We start from the raw sequence: 12076 nt of genomic DNA on the forward strand, positions 1-12076 counted from the left end.
GAGGAGGGGAGAGGAGAGTGGAAAAGAATTCTAATTAGCTATTGTTAATCACCCTCGCTCACGTCCGCTCGGTCGGACTGGATTTCAAGTAACCTTGTCGCTTTTATCTGCTTCTCGTCTATGTGCGAGTGTGAACCATGACTAATTAAATGACAGCGGAAAACACACACTCGCATCTCTTTGGATCACGTTACGGCAATCCACTCCAACAAAATTGGAATCCACCGTGGAAAGGAGCCGGTGGATTAACTTTGTATCCTGTTTCCGGCAACGCTCGACAGAGCGATTTACGTGCGTATTGGTTTCGCATCCTAATCATTTATAAATGCAACCGCATTTTAAATATTAACTCTTTTACCGATGCACAGTGAGTACTTCGATCTCATGAATTCTTTCGTAGTTATTCGAGAAGAAATATAGTTCTCGTTCTTAACAAGTTTAATACTAATAAATTTCATCGATATTAAACACATTAAAAATTTTGATTGATATACATCTTATATAAAAAATATTTTATTTTCCATTATCGAACGTGTTTAGAAAATAATTTGCGCGCTATACATATTTCTCTCAACTGTAGATTTTTCTATCAAACGTGAACGATCGACATACATACATATGTATTATACATCGAAGCGTTTCTCTCTCGCGCAAATCATCTAGCTGGTCGTCCTCCGACGTTAGAACCAATCCGTTCAACAATGAAAGCTGTAAATCGACAGGGACGGGGAGCAGGAAGTGTCGCGGTGGCGTTACGACAAGATTAATCGACTTGACACTTCCGCTATTAACGAGGGGACCTTCGTACGCGATCGTCAGTGGCGTGTAACAGCCGTGCGAATGAAATGAAAATTCTTTTCGAGATATTAATTATTTTTTTGGATCGCGTCTCGGGAAAGTCAGGCGATCTTTTAGCCGGAAGTCGCGCGTCGCTTTTTATCCTTCGGTAGATCGCGATAACGATGATTCATTGATAAAGTCGATGTTCACTCACCGTTTCGTAAAGTCGTGCGTAACAAAAACAAGTCCGATTAATGTCATTTGGATACATCTTGGAAAATCGCTCGATAAAGAGATATCAGATTTTGTACGAATGTAAACCCTAATGACGTGTGCTTGAATTTTTTATTAAAAATTTATTATTAAAAGAAACTACCATAATATTTTATAAAAGTTATTTATGCGGTTACTTGTGAATGCTATTATTTTATATGCCCGAAACTTCTTAAGATCGAAAAATTTATGCCTAGATTAAATCTCACCTTACGCGAGAACGTGTCATAAAAAGGTTTATCCTCAGGGAAGGTTTTTAGTATCGCTCTTAGGGAAGGGAAATTTCCAGGCGTGTCCTATCCTTCGTGCATAAAAGGCCTGTAGAATTTTTTAAGACGGTTGGAGAAAAGATGGACTCGGTAAGAAGGGTCGCCTGGAAAAGCGAGGAAGGTTTCTCTCTGCAACACGCAAACATTTGAAAGACAAAGGATACCCAAAATCACATAGAATGCATTATTTATCCATCTCTTTCTCTTGATAATTTTCCAAGTTTGCTCGTTATTTTTTTTTTTTTTTGCAATTTGTTGATGGCGAATTTAACAACAGATTATTTCGTATATTCGACCGTTCTCGTTTTTATTTCGAAAAGTCATGCAACAGGTAGGGAAACTAAAATCGAATTTCTTTGGAAACGCAAAATCAAAATTGTAAAAATAATTTTACAGCCGTAAAAAAATTTTTAAATAGATGAGATCGAGAAATTTGAATATTTAAGTAGATAAAATATAAGGAGATATCTTTTTTTGAGCGAGATTCAAGACAAAGAACAAGAATGTCTTTTTTTAAATATGAGTCTCATGTTGGATTTCGCGCTAATTTATACATAATGTATTATTGCTAAAAAAATAGCGATATGTATATGCACGTTTTATTACATAATATTTTCAACACGCCAACTCGACGAATTACAACCGCGATCATGTATCTCTTCTTACATAATCCTGTTAGTTGGTAGAGCGAGGCAATTGCTCGTATAAATAGATCATAATTACATACAATTATTGCGTTATCGTTGTTTTCACGCCACGAGCCTTTTCAAATGCACATGGAGAGAATAAAAATTTTTTTTTACGCGAATACTTATTTTCGTCGATTATTCATCGCCGCAATGACGATCGAGGAGATTTCTAAACGCGATCCACGAATGGAATTGTCCATTAAATTCATTGCGTTTGCCGTTAAGACTCGACGAGGCGAGTTTAGCCATCGGATGGGGACCGGTTTTGCCGAGTGACTTCATCGTCTCCTCCGCTCATAATCGAGCTCCGCTACCGGCTTTACGCATAGAGGCCCTTTGTTCTCTCCGAGCGCAGCCGTATTACACATGCAAGCACACATATGTAGTGCAGCTACAGATCGTAATTCTTCATTTAATTAACGATATATATTTTTCATCTTTGTGCGTGAATTTAACGAGTTGCACGCCTTTAACATAAATCATTATCCGAACATTAACTCAATAGCTCTTCGTTTTACGCGCGCGAGCAAATACGCACGTGTGTGTGTGTCCTCGTTTTTCCCACGAAAAAGATTGTTTGTTAATTATTAATCGCCGCGCCGTGGCAAATAAACAACGGCGCGTTAACTCCATTTCGCTTGTCGACATATTCTTTGTCGTGTTTTTCTTTTTTTTTTTGTCCGTTCTCTCGCGGACGCATGCGATTACATTATCGCAGTAATGGGCGCTAAGTAGATTCACTCGTCTAAGCAAAAACGTTCTAAGTTTGTCGTATTTAAATGAGTGCGTATAGCGTAAATGTATTTCGAGACATCAAGTTCGCGCGGTGACATTGAAACCATCGTCGTTCTTTTTAGTCCTGGCTTCAAGTATCCGTGATTCCGAGGAAAATTTTGAAAGACCCCCTATACTTTGTTTTTTCTTTCTCAGTAACTTATTTACGCACATTTTTCTGGCTGCCAGCTAACTGTGGTTTCATGCATTTTGGAGAAGAGAATAAGTGACGTCTCTATATCGAGACTCCCGCTGAGCAGGTAGAAGAAGTCCCCCATGACATTTTGAAGGATGCTCGAAGGGGGTGCAGGCGAAGAAGAAAAGGACGGGAAAACAAGAAAATGGAGGGAAGGAAGGGATAAGCATCGTCAGATGATTGAGATTTTCCTCGGTGCTTTACGGATTTTAATTTTAAAATCGAATTTACGTTTTAATTGTTTTTATCGTTCTACAAAGTTTTTTATCCGAAAACATTTCCTTGTAAGGAGTACACGGTGTATTAATATTCGAGGTACATATGTACCTCATCTCGTATCGTCAAAAAATATTCTTACTGTAATTAATTTTTGTTGGTTCAATATTTAATATATTTTTTTATTTATATTAAGAAAGACTTTGTTTTTTCTTTCTCAGTAACTTATTTACGCACATTTTTCTGGCTGCCAGCTAACTGTGGTTTCATGCATTTTGGAGAAGAGAATAAGTGACGTCTCTATATCGAGACTCCCGCTGAGCAGGTAGAAGAAGTCCCCCATGACATTTTGAAGGATGCTCGAAGGGGGTGCAGGCGAAGAAGAAAAGGACGGGAAAACAAGAAAATGGAGGGAAGGAAGGGATAAGCATCGTCAGATGATTGAGATTTTCCTCGGTGCTTTACGGATTTTAATTTTAAAATCGAATTTACGTTTTAATTGTTTTTATCGTTCTACAAAGTTTTTTATCCGAAAACATTTCCTTGTAAGGAGTACACGGTGTATTAATATTCGAGGTACATATGTACCTCATCTCGTATCGTCAAAAAATATTCTTACTGTAATTAATTTTTGTTGGTTCAATATTTAATATATTTTTTTATTTATATTAAGAAAGATAATTTAAAAATATTTACAAAAAATTTAATGGAAATATCATTTAAGAAATTTCTTTATTCTTTTGTCAATAAATTGATATAAAGAGAGAATAATTAATCAACATTCTGTGTCTGAAATATTAATTATAAAATTTAATATATTTTGATGATCTAAATGAAATAGAGATAACTTTAACGCAGTACCGTAAAAGATAAATTTATTTATACATATACATATATTTCTGTATTTATTAAATATTATTTATTATGCTATCAATACAAAGTTAGATTTTATCTAATATATTATATATACTATCCGTCAAAGGAAGTTTCGAGAAAATAGATCGTTATTCTTCTTAAAAAGTATCAAGTTTCTCTGACACATATGTTTCATGAGAAGGGGATTAACCTTTTATTGAGTGTATTATGTATTGCTTAAAGCATTCTTTCTATTCAGAATATATATTTTATGCAAGCTATCAACACATCTATATCATACTCTCCGCTTCCTAAAGAAAATATCGCTTACAAGTTAGTTGATTTATATTTTGATATTTTTTTTTTTAATATCAAAATATACACTTTGAAAAAAATGAGGTATAAAGGAATATTGATTTCATTGTCGACAAAGTGTGAGATTCTTCCATATCAAAATTATCATCTTGTCACGCAACTGTTGGATTGAAGGCGCGGTATTCACGGAAACTTATATCACGCAGGGAGATTAGTCCTTGTATTCGACTGTGAGTCATCGTAGCTTTTGAGAACAAAGAAACTTTGGAGGGTGTCTCGAGCCGAGCTGCTCGGATCATTATCCGGCTTCTAGTCGGAAAAACGCTTATAATTACCGAGTAGTTTATCTGCGATGTTGTACAATCTATTTGAAGTGGCTGATGAAACGGATTTCCGCGTTGCATCAGACTACCGATAAACTTGTTATTTACCGATGGTTAACAATGATTCCGTGCTGTCCGCCACCGCGCCACTCTCTCTCTCTCTCTCTCTCTCTCTCTTTCCTTCTCCCTCTGTCTCCTTTCTTCTCTTCTGCGTGCAGAATCACTCGACAAAACCTTGATAATTAGTATTTTTGAAATTCTATAAACACACAAACATGAAGTCGTGATGATTAATTCGTCGGCGCGCTTTCTCTTATCTACGATTTCTCATTATTTGCAAATCTCACAAACATTTTCTTCTTTATCAAAATTACGACATAGTAATTGTTTTTGAATTAGGAATTATTGAATGTCCAGAAATTGAATTTCTAATAAAGGCACTCTTCTTTTTGATTTACACTTTTAATTCGAAATACAATTACAAAAGTATTTAAAAAATTGAGTATTTAAAAAATTGAATATATCTAAAAACTCTAATCAAATTTTTGTTGAAGAGAGAACAAATTATGAATTGTGAAGCTAGAGATGTCTTGTCTTAGTGTTCGTCGAGTCGTAATAACGCTCGTTCATCGTTTCGATCAGGGGGGCGGGGAAGGGGGGACATTCGAAGGAAACGGAGGGCAAGGCGTGTCTGCGGTTAACTGTCCTTAATCGTAGTCGTCCGGATAATTAGAGGGCTTGTGGAGGAGAACGACGAGAAGGACTTGGTCGAGAGCTCGATTCGAATACGAAAATGCCGGAAATTTACATGAACGTCTTTCGCGTACTTTGCAAAAGCACTGGCACCCTTGAATTCGAACGATTCCTGGCAGTCTCATTCGCTTCATCACGGATTATTAGCTAGATGTGTACTTCACGAATCGTCGTTAAACAGTCTCGTGGAACACAATCACCGGTATGCGCATTTTTTTTCTCAATAACAGGGAGACGGCTCTTCGGCAGAGGAATGTTTTATTCGCTTGTGTGTAAACAATTTTGCCTCCGTCCTGCCGATTTTCCTCCTGCATATCATTCTCCCAGATTGCGTACCGCATAACGTGTGCCAGTCACGACTCGGGCCGCGCCCTACGCAGGGCTTGGTAAGCGCTCTTTATGTTCCTTATACGAGGAGAGGAACGTCACCGTGTCTAACGCGATCTCGGTCGCGCACAAAGGAGCGGAAACGAAGGGTGGCTGCTTGGCAGTCGTATCGGACATTGAATTAATTTTTTTCTCTCTCTTTCTCTTTCTCTCTTTAACAGGACTCGCGCTAGCGGTGGAAATCACGCGGCTTTTATCCCACATGCCACGTAACATTCAAGTTGACGTTTATTCGTTCGATTCAACATCGAGACGAAAGTGCTCTCGAGCACTTTAGGTTTTCTCGGTTTTTGAGAATTGCTGCAGGGAAACCTTTTGGCGATGTGTAGGTAGCTCGATGTTTATTTTGACTATCGGCGCTATTTAACATCTCTCTGACTTTTAATAGCTCTAACAGAAGCGTGTTATTTCGTCGGGAGGGTAACGATAAATTATGATAGCAGGATGATTCTGCTATTTGATATCAGCCATGGACGATTTATAAATCGTATCTAAGATAAGAACAGAGTCGGATCAACGTAAAAGATCAATATCCCAGAATAACTTCTTATCGCCAGAGTGGAGAACAAAGAATATATTCTCCAGCAGATATCTTCGGGATTCTAAACAAAGAAAATGAGAGTCCTAAAATTAATTAAAGTCATAAAGATTATATATATATAGCGTTATTATTCTTAAAATTCTTATGTTAAATTTTTTTTTTTAAATTTGCCATTATTTTAAAATTATTATTTTGTTAACCGTAAAACAGCAAGGAATAATTTTACACGAGACTATCGTCAATGTCAAACATTAAGAGTGACAATGTATTACTCGCACGAATTCGTAACGGAAACAATGGAGGGGAGGGAGAGGCTGACAGAACAATGAAGTTTATTTATCACGCGCCTCTCTTCGTTGGCCAGGAAATGTTACGAGCCCCTGTTTACATTCGGAAGCGTAACGCGGGCCGTAAGACCGGTTCTCCTCCTTCCTCCGTCCCTCCCTCCCTCCCACCCTCCCTCTTCCTTCATTTGGATTTTACGCGCCGTAAACGAAAGCAGACCGATTAAATTCCTTTTCCAGGTTGGCTGCCGGGGTGTTATTACCAGAGCGAGGTACGCAATTTCGGCCGCGTCCCCCCCTTTTGGGCTCCCCTTATTACACCGTTGACACATGAGCGACCATCACCCTCTCCCGGTCCCGGTCGCGCTTCAAAGTGCTTGACTTTGTCCTTCGGTCGTGACGAAGGGACGCTTCGAGATTTTACCTAACCGGTCCCTCCTCGACCGACTCCCTTTCTTTCTTTCCGTTCGTCGTACTGCAGGTACTAATCTGTCAGAAAATAAATTTGTCCCTCTCGCTCTTGAATCCCACGATGATTCCTTGAGTGGATAACACCGGACCGAGTTTTATCGTTGCATTGTATAGCGCGATTGCCATATTTCTTTATATATCCGTAGATTTTTTCGTAGTAAGTCATTTTATGATCTAAACGATTGCGATAGATTTACTCGAGTAATACCTGAAGCAATTCATATGTCACATTTATTACGAATTATTCCACAACTACATGATGCTCTTTTCGAGTATATAAGCTACTTTAGAAGCGTCTGGAGTTTTAGCTTCTTCTTTTAAAATTTTATAGTAATAAATCTTCACAACGTTTTATATTCTGCGCGGCTGGAGACATCACACATTTCAATAAATCTTTATAATCTACGAAGCATCTCACGTCATTAGAACTAGAAATAAATCTCCGACGTGTAAAACATCGGAGCAATATAATCTTTCGACTTTATCGCCGCTACTGTTTGATCGAATTTATAATTTAACGCGGCAACATCTTTCGATCTCGCGTCGCGCAAGTTGTACCGGGCGTCGAGAACAATCTATATAAGACACAATGTATATATGCCCAGGCTATATATATATAAATCCTTAGAGACATTCGGGGCTGTAAGTTTTATAGCTCGACGGGAATATAGTCCGATTTAATTTCGTCAGGATTTCGCGCGCGCGCGCAATACGACTAATTTATCGCGATATAAAACTCGTGCGCGCGCGGCTGCGTACGATCGCGATAGATCATTGATCGTGCCGGCGAGGGGTGATGTCCCGTACGACGAGGGGGAAAGAAAAATACATTGTTGTTACAGCTCTGGTTTTACGACCCGACGTCCAACCACCGACGTTCTCGTCACCCCGCTATCCTCCATCGCTTCCACGGAAAAGACACACGAGGAGACCCGCGGTCCGGACTCCTCTCACACAGGCGGGTTTCCCTTAATTTATCGGCGCATAAAAGTCAGAGAGTCGCAGTTACGAGCCGCCCGTCGACATTGATCCGTCGATGATGCTCCGCGCTCTTCTCGCTCCGGAAGCGAAAGCGTATACGCACGCACGCACGCACGAGGGGAGAGAAATGCGGCGATTAGGATGCGATACTCGCAGTGCCTCTCTCCTCGTTGTCGCAACGTGAAAATCCTGCGGCTGTTAGTTTCATCGCCCGACCGATTGGACGGTTTTTATTTAGGGCGTCGCCAACGTTCTTACTCCGCTTTCCTTCATCACCGGTTGCTTGGAACGATCCTGTGCCGATTTCTTTTTTATTTTTTTTTTTTGCGCAAAAAAAGAAATGTTTGGAAATTTTAACACCTGGCATATATTAACTCAGAATCATTTTTAATATTGAATAATTGCGTAGCTATATATTTTACTATTATATATATATAAAACGATCATTTTTCTTAGGTTTTCTTTGTAGTAGTTACAGTTAAAGACGTTTTAGAACGCCCAGTAAAGAAATCGTCCTTTTGAACAAATTATATCTCAACCCGCGAGAGAATTAACGCAATTATTTGCTCTGGACGTTCATCGATTATTAGACCAAGAAATTTTACGCGAATCAAAAGTCACACATCGTCGTATATATGAATATATAAATTATTTAGTGTACATACACGTATACATCATTTTTGGCGCATTAATTTGAGCAGACTGGCATAACTACCGTGCGCGAACAATAGAAAACTCATCGTGGATTTCATTGGCGATGTTCCTCCCCCTTCCCTCCCATCGCATCCTTTCCCTCCGGGATAGAGAGCGCAAGTTTTCTCGTTAAACCAGCCTTTTGCGCGAGCGGCAAGGGTGGCATTGTCGGAAGAAAATGGTACGAGTGAAATTCCTAGGAGTTTCGCCGACGAGGCGCGGAAAATAAAGCCTGGAAAACTTGACAACGTAAACTCCTCCGCGCCAACTCCGCTTCCCCATCTCCTGCTGCCCTCTTATTCTCACTCTGTCTCTTTCTCTCTCTCTCTCTCTCTCTTTCTCTTTTCCCCAGTCTGTTTACGGATTCGTGAGACTTGTTTGTGCCGAATTGCACGAGTGGAAACCTCGAAGCGACGTGCAGATAACCGGGGCTTTCGTTAATCGAGTTGCAAGCTGCGACAGAGCGGCCTTTTTCTCGAACACAGGATGTTTCGCGTCTGTCGAGACAGCTATCCGTTTCCCCCGTCGCGATTTCAAATTAATCGCGGAAACGTGGCTCGCAGCACTTTTTTCAAAGTTACGTAATTCGTAGATTCTTTAAAAAAAAAGAATATTATTATATGGTGGGCGCTTTCATTAATCGATATGAACGCATAACTGATAAGAAAGTCGATCATGTTTGCTAAATTTTGTTTGCTTGTCGTTAATATCTCGTTCAATAATAACTTGAGACGTGAGAATCGGACAAACCCATTTATCGTTAATTGTGCTATAAGAATGCGGCTTTTTATCAGTTATGCTTATGTGTGTTTGTAAGGACCGTTATTAGTTTTATCTCATATCGCGCTTGTAATTGCTTTGTTTTTTTCTAAGATTCAATCTTTATTTCTTTTTTTTTCTGTAGTGGAGAATGGAATTCGCTCTCTCTCTTTGTGATCTTGACTCGATGTCACTTCGAACATCGAATCCTACAATTATGATGTACATATATTAAGATTTAAGATATATCATATTCTTGTGCATCTTGCAGTTTGTCTGACTTACGTTAACCGAGTCTGGCCTAGCTTAGTCACCAGCAAGCGGTCTCTTATCATATTTTCCGCATAATTTCGGGGAGATTATTTCTTTTTTTATGGAATTCAGCTTCTTGGAATATTGCAGCAGATGTATTTTATAGATTGATCATCCATAACAAAATATCTCTAGCATCAATAATATACATTGTACATAATTCTAACATAATGGATAATAGATTTGATAATACTAAAAAGTCTTTATTAAAAATCGAAGTAAAATGTCTTTTCGAAGTGAAGTGTCTTTTCTCGACAAAAATATCGACGTATAAATAATTTTTAGATGTTAATTAAAAGAGGAAGATCTTATTCTGAATTTTTTATTTTGAAAAAATTCTGATTTCAAACTTTATTATATTTAATCTCAAAACTTTAAGAAACAAATCTGATGCTTTTAATTAAATTTTGATATCTGAAAAGTCATTCCAACGAGAAAAATATATTTTATTAAACTCTCTTTGATTTCTAATAAAGATAACGTTCTTTAAAACTTTGAAAATGTTAGATAATTTAAAGTGGATGATATACAAAAAAAAAAGAAGAAGAGAAAAGAAACCATCGATTTCGTAGATTTGCGCGGAGTTTGCACAGATGCATCTCGAAGTAATGCTGCACAGACAGCTGCATGACTCCTCGTCGTCTTTGCGCTTATTTGCAAATTATATTATCAGGTGTTACAACAATGTTGCGACTCATTATCAGCGCCCAAGTGCAGCAATGAAGCGACGCGGCGTGAGAGACGATACGTTCGTAAACAGATTATAGATACCCGCGAGCTGCGTGTACTTGCAACGTTATGCAAGCAGTTATTTAAGGCCTTAGGCTGCGGGGCTGTGTTAAAAAGTTATCTTTGATCACGAATGTTCCGCATATTGAGACATCGATACGATCGCGAATCTCTCGAGCGTTTTTTTTTCCGATTAAAAAACCTTTGTCAAAAGGCCGGCTCTTCGCTACTCGTAAACATCGCGAAAAAGCCTCTGCGCTTGCAATTTTGGCAATATTATGCAACGATCGGTCACATAGAAAATTCCTTGAAAGAGGAAAAAAAAAGCTGTAACTAAATGCCACGTGTTAAACGTGAATTTATAACGTCGCGTCATCTTAATTATTACCAAATTACGTGACTCCAAGAACATTTATTTAATATTTTGCGTTCACTTTATCTTATCTCCCTTAATTTTAATTAAATTTTTTTTGCAGATTATTTATTACATTAATTCTCAATTAAATGCGAGAGATGTTTTTCGGAGGGATTGTACGACGATCGAGCAAAACATCGGTCGACCGTACAATGATAACGCTTTTTGTTAGCGCATATCCAATAAGAAGCACGTTTATTTTTTGACGTTCCATTCGCGACTTCTGTCGTCAATAGAGATACGGGCGATAGTAATAGTATGCGCACGGCGAGATAATATGTCCGGACGCATTTTTGCGAAACGCGATGAGTGAACGGTCAGCAACTCGTGCATCGAGTTGACACGGATATCTCCCGCTTTATCAGGGGTCGGCGCGTGCATTGTCGATGCAAATGTCCGCCGGAGGAAATCACGTCGGCGGATCTCCTCCGTACCTGCTCCACGATACCCGCAATCTCGCGGAATTATTTTATACCGTTACGAGCGTGCTGGATCTCCTCCGCACTACGGTGCATATCTTTGTATTTTTATTTTTCAGATTTATATAGCAGGAAGCTCGAGTTGCGCGCCCATAATAATAATGGAGATCGTGATTACGCAATTTTTCGAAGGTTTTGGCGAATTTTATTTATTTTTTATCGTGTGATTTTATCGAAAATGAATCGCTTTAAATCTTCAGTAATGATATAGGATCAAGCGACGCGACATCAAGTTTTATATAAAAATCGACTGATAAATTGTCACACAAGACTCTCAAGTCTTATTCAGAATTTTTACGTCGGATGTGTTTTCGATCGAAATATCTCGAGGACTAAAGTTAGTTTTTCGCGATATAAAAAAGAAAGGATTATTTTTTTATACGACAACAATGTTGTTTTTACTTTGCAAGAATATTATTTAATTTTACAAATTAGCAAAAGAAATCTTGGAGGCGCCGGGCATCGATCCCGGTACCTCTCGCATGCTAAGCGAGCGCTCTACCATCTGAGCTACGCCCCCTTCGATATAAGAGAGAGGCAGAGTAAGATTTTCAGCATTCAACGCTCAACGTGACACTCTTT

The 12076-nt window shown here is 38.7% G+C and overlaps 1 protein-coding gene and 1 non-coding gene across 3 annotated transcripts in view; one reads left to right on the forward strand and one right to left on the reverse strand.

Moving 5' to 3' along the window:
* LOC115236475 (sestrin homolog) overlaps positions 1–12076 on the forward strand; it is a 243878-nt gene that overhangs the window by 174381 nt on the left and 57421 nt on the right. The window lies entirely within an intron of this gene.
* Trnaa-agc lies at positions 11942–12014 on the reverse strand. Its single transcript has one exon. It is a non-coding gene; the product is annotated as a tRNA-Ala (tRNA).

This window comes from Formica exsecta, unplaced genomic scaffold, assembly GCF_003651465.1.
Source record: "Formica exsecta isolate Colony F162 unplaced genomic scaffold, ASM365146v1 scaffold111, whole genome shotgun sequence".
NCBI classification, from domain to species: domain Eukaryota; kingdom Metazoa; phylum Arthropoda; class Insecta; order Hymenoptera; family Formicidae; genus Formica; species Formica exsecta.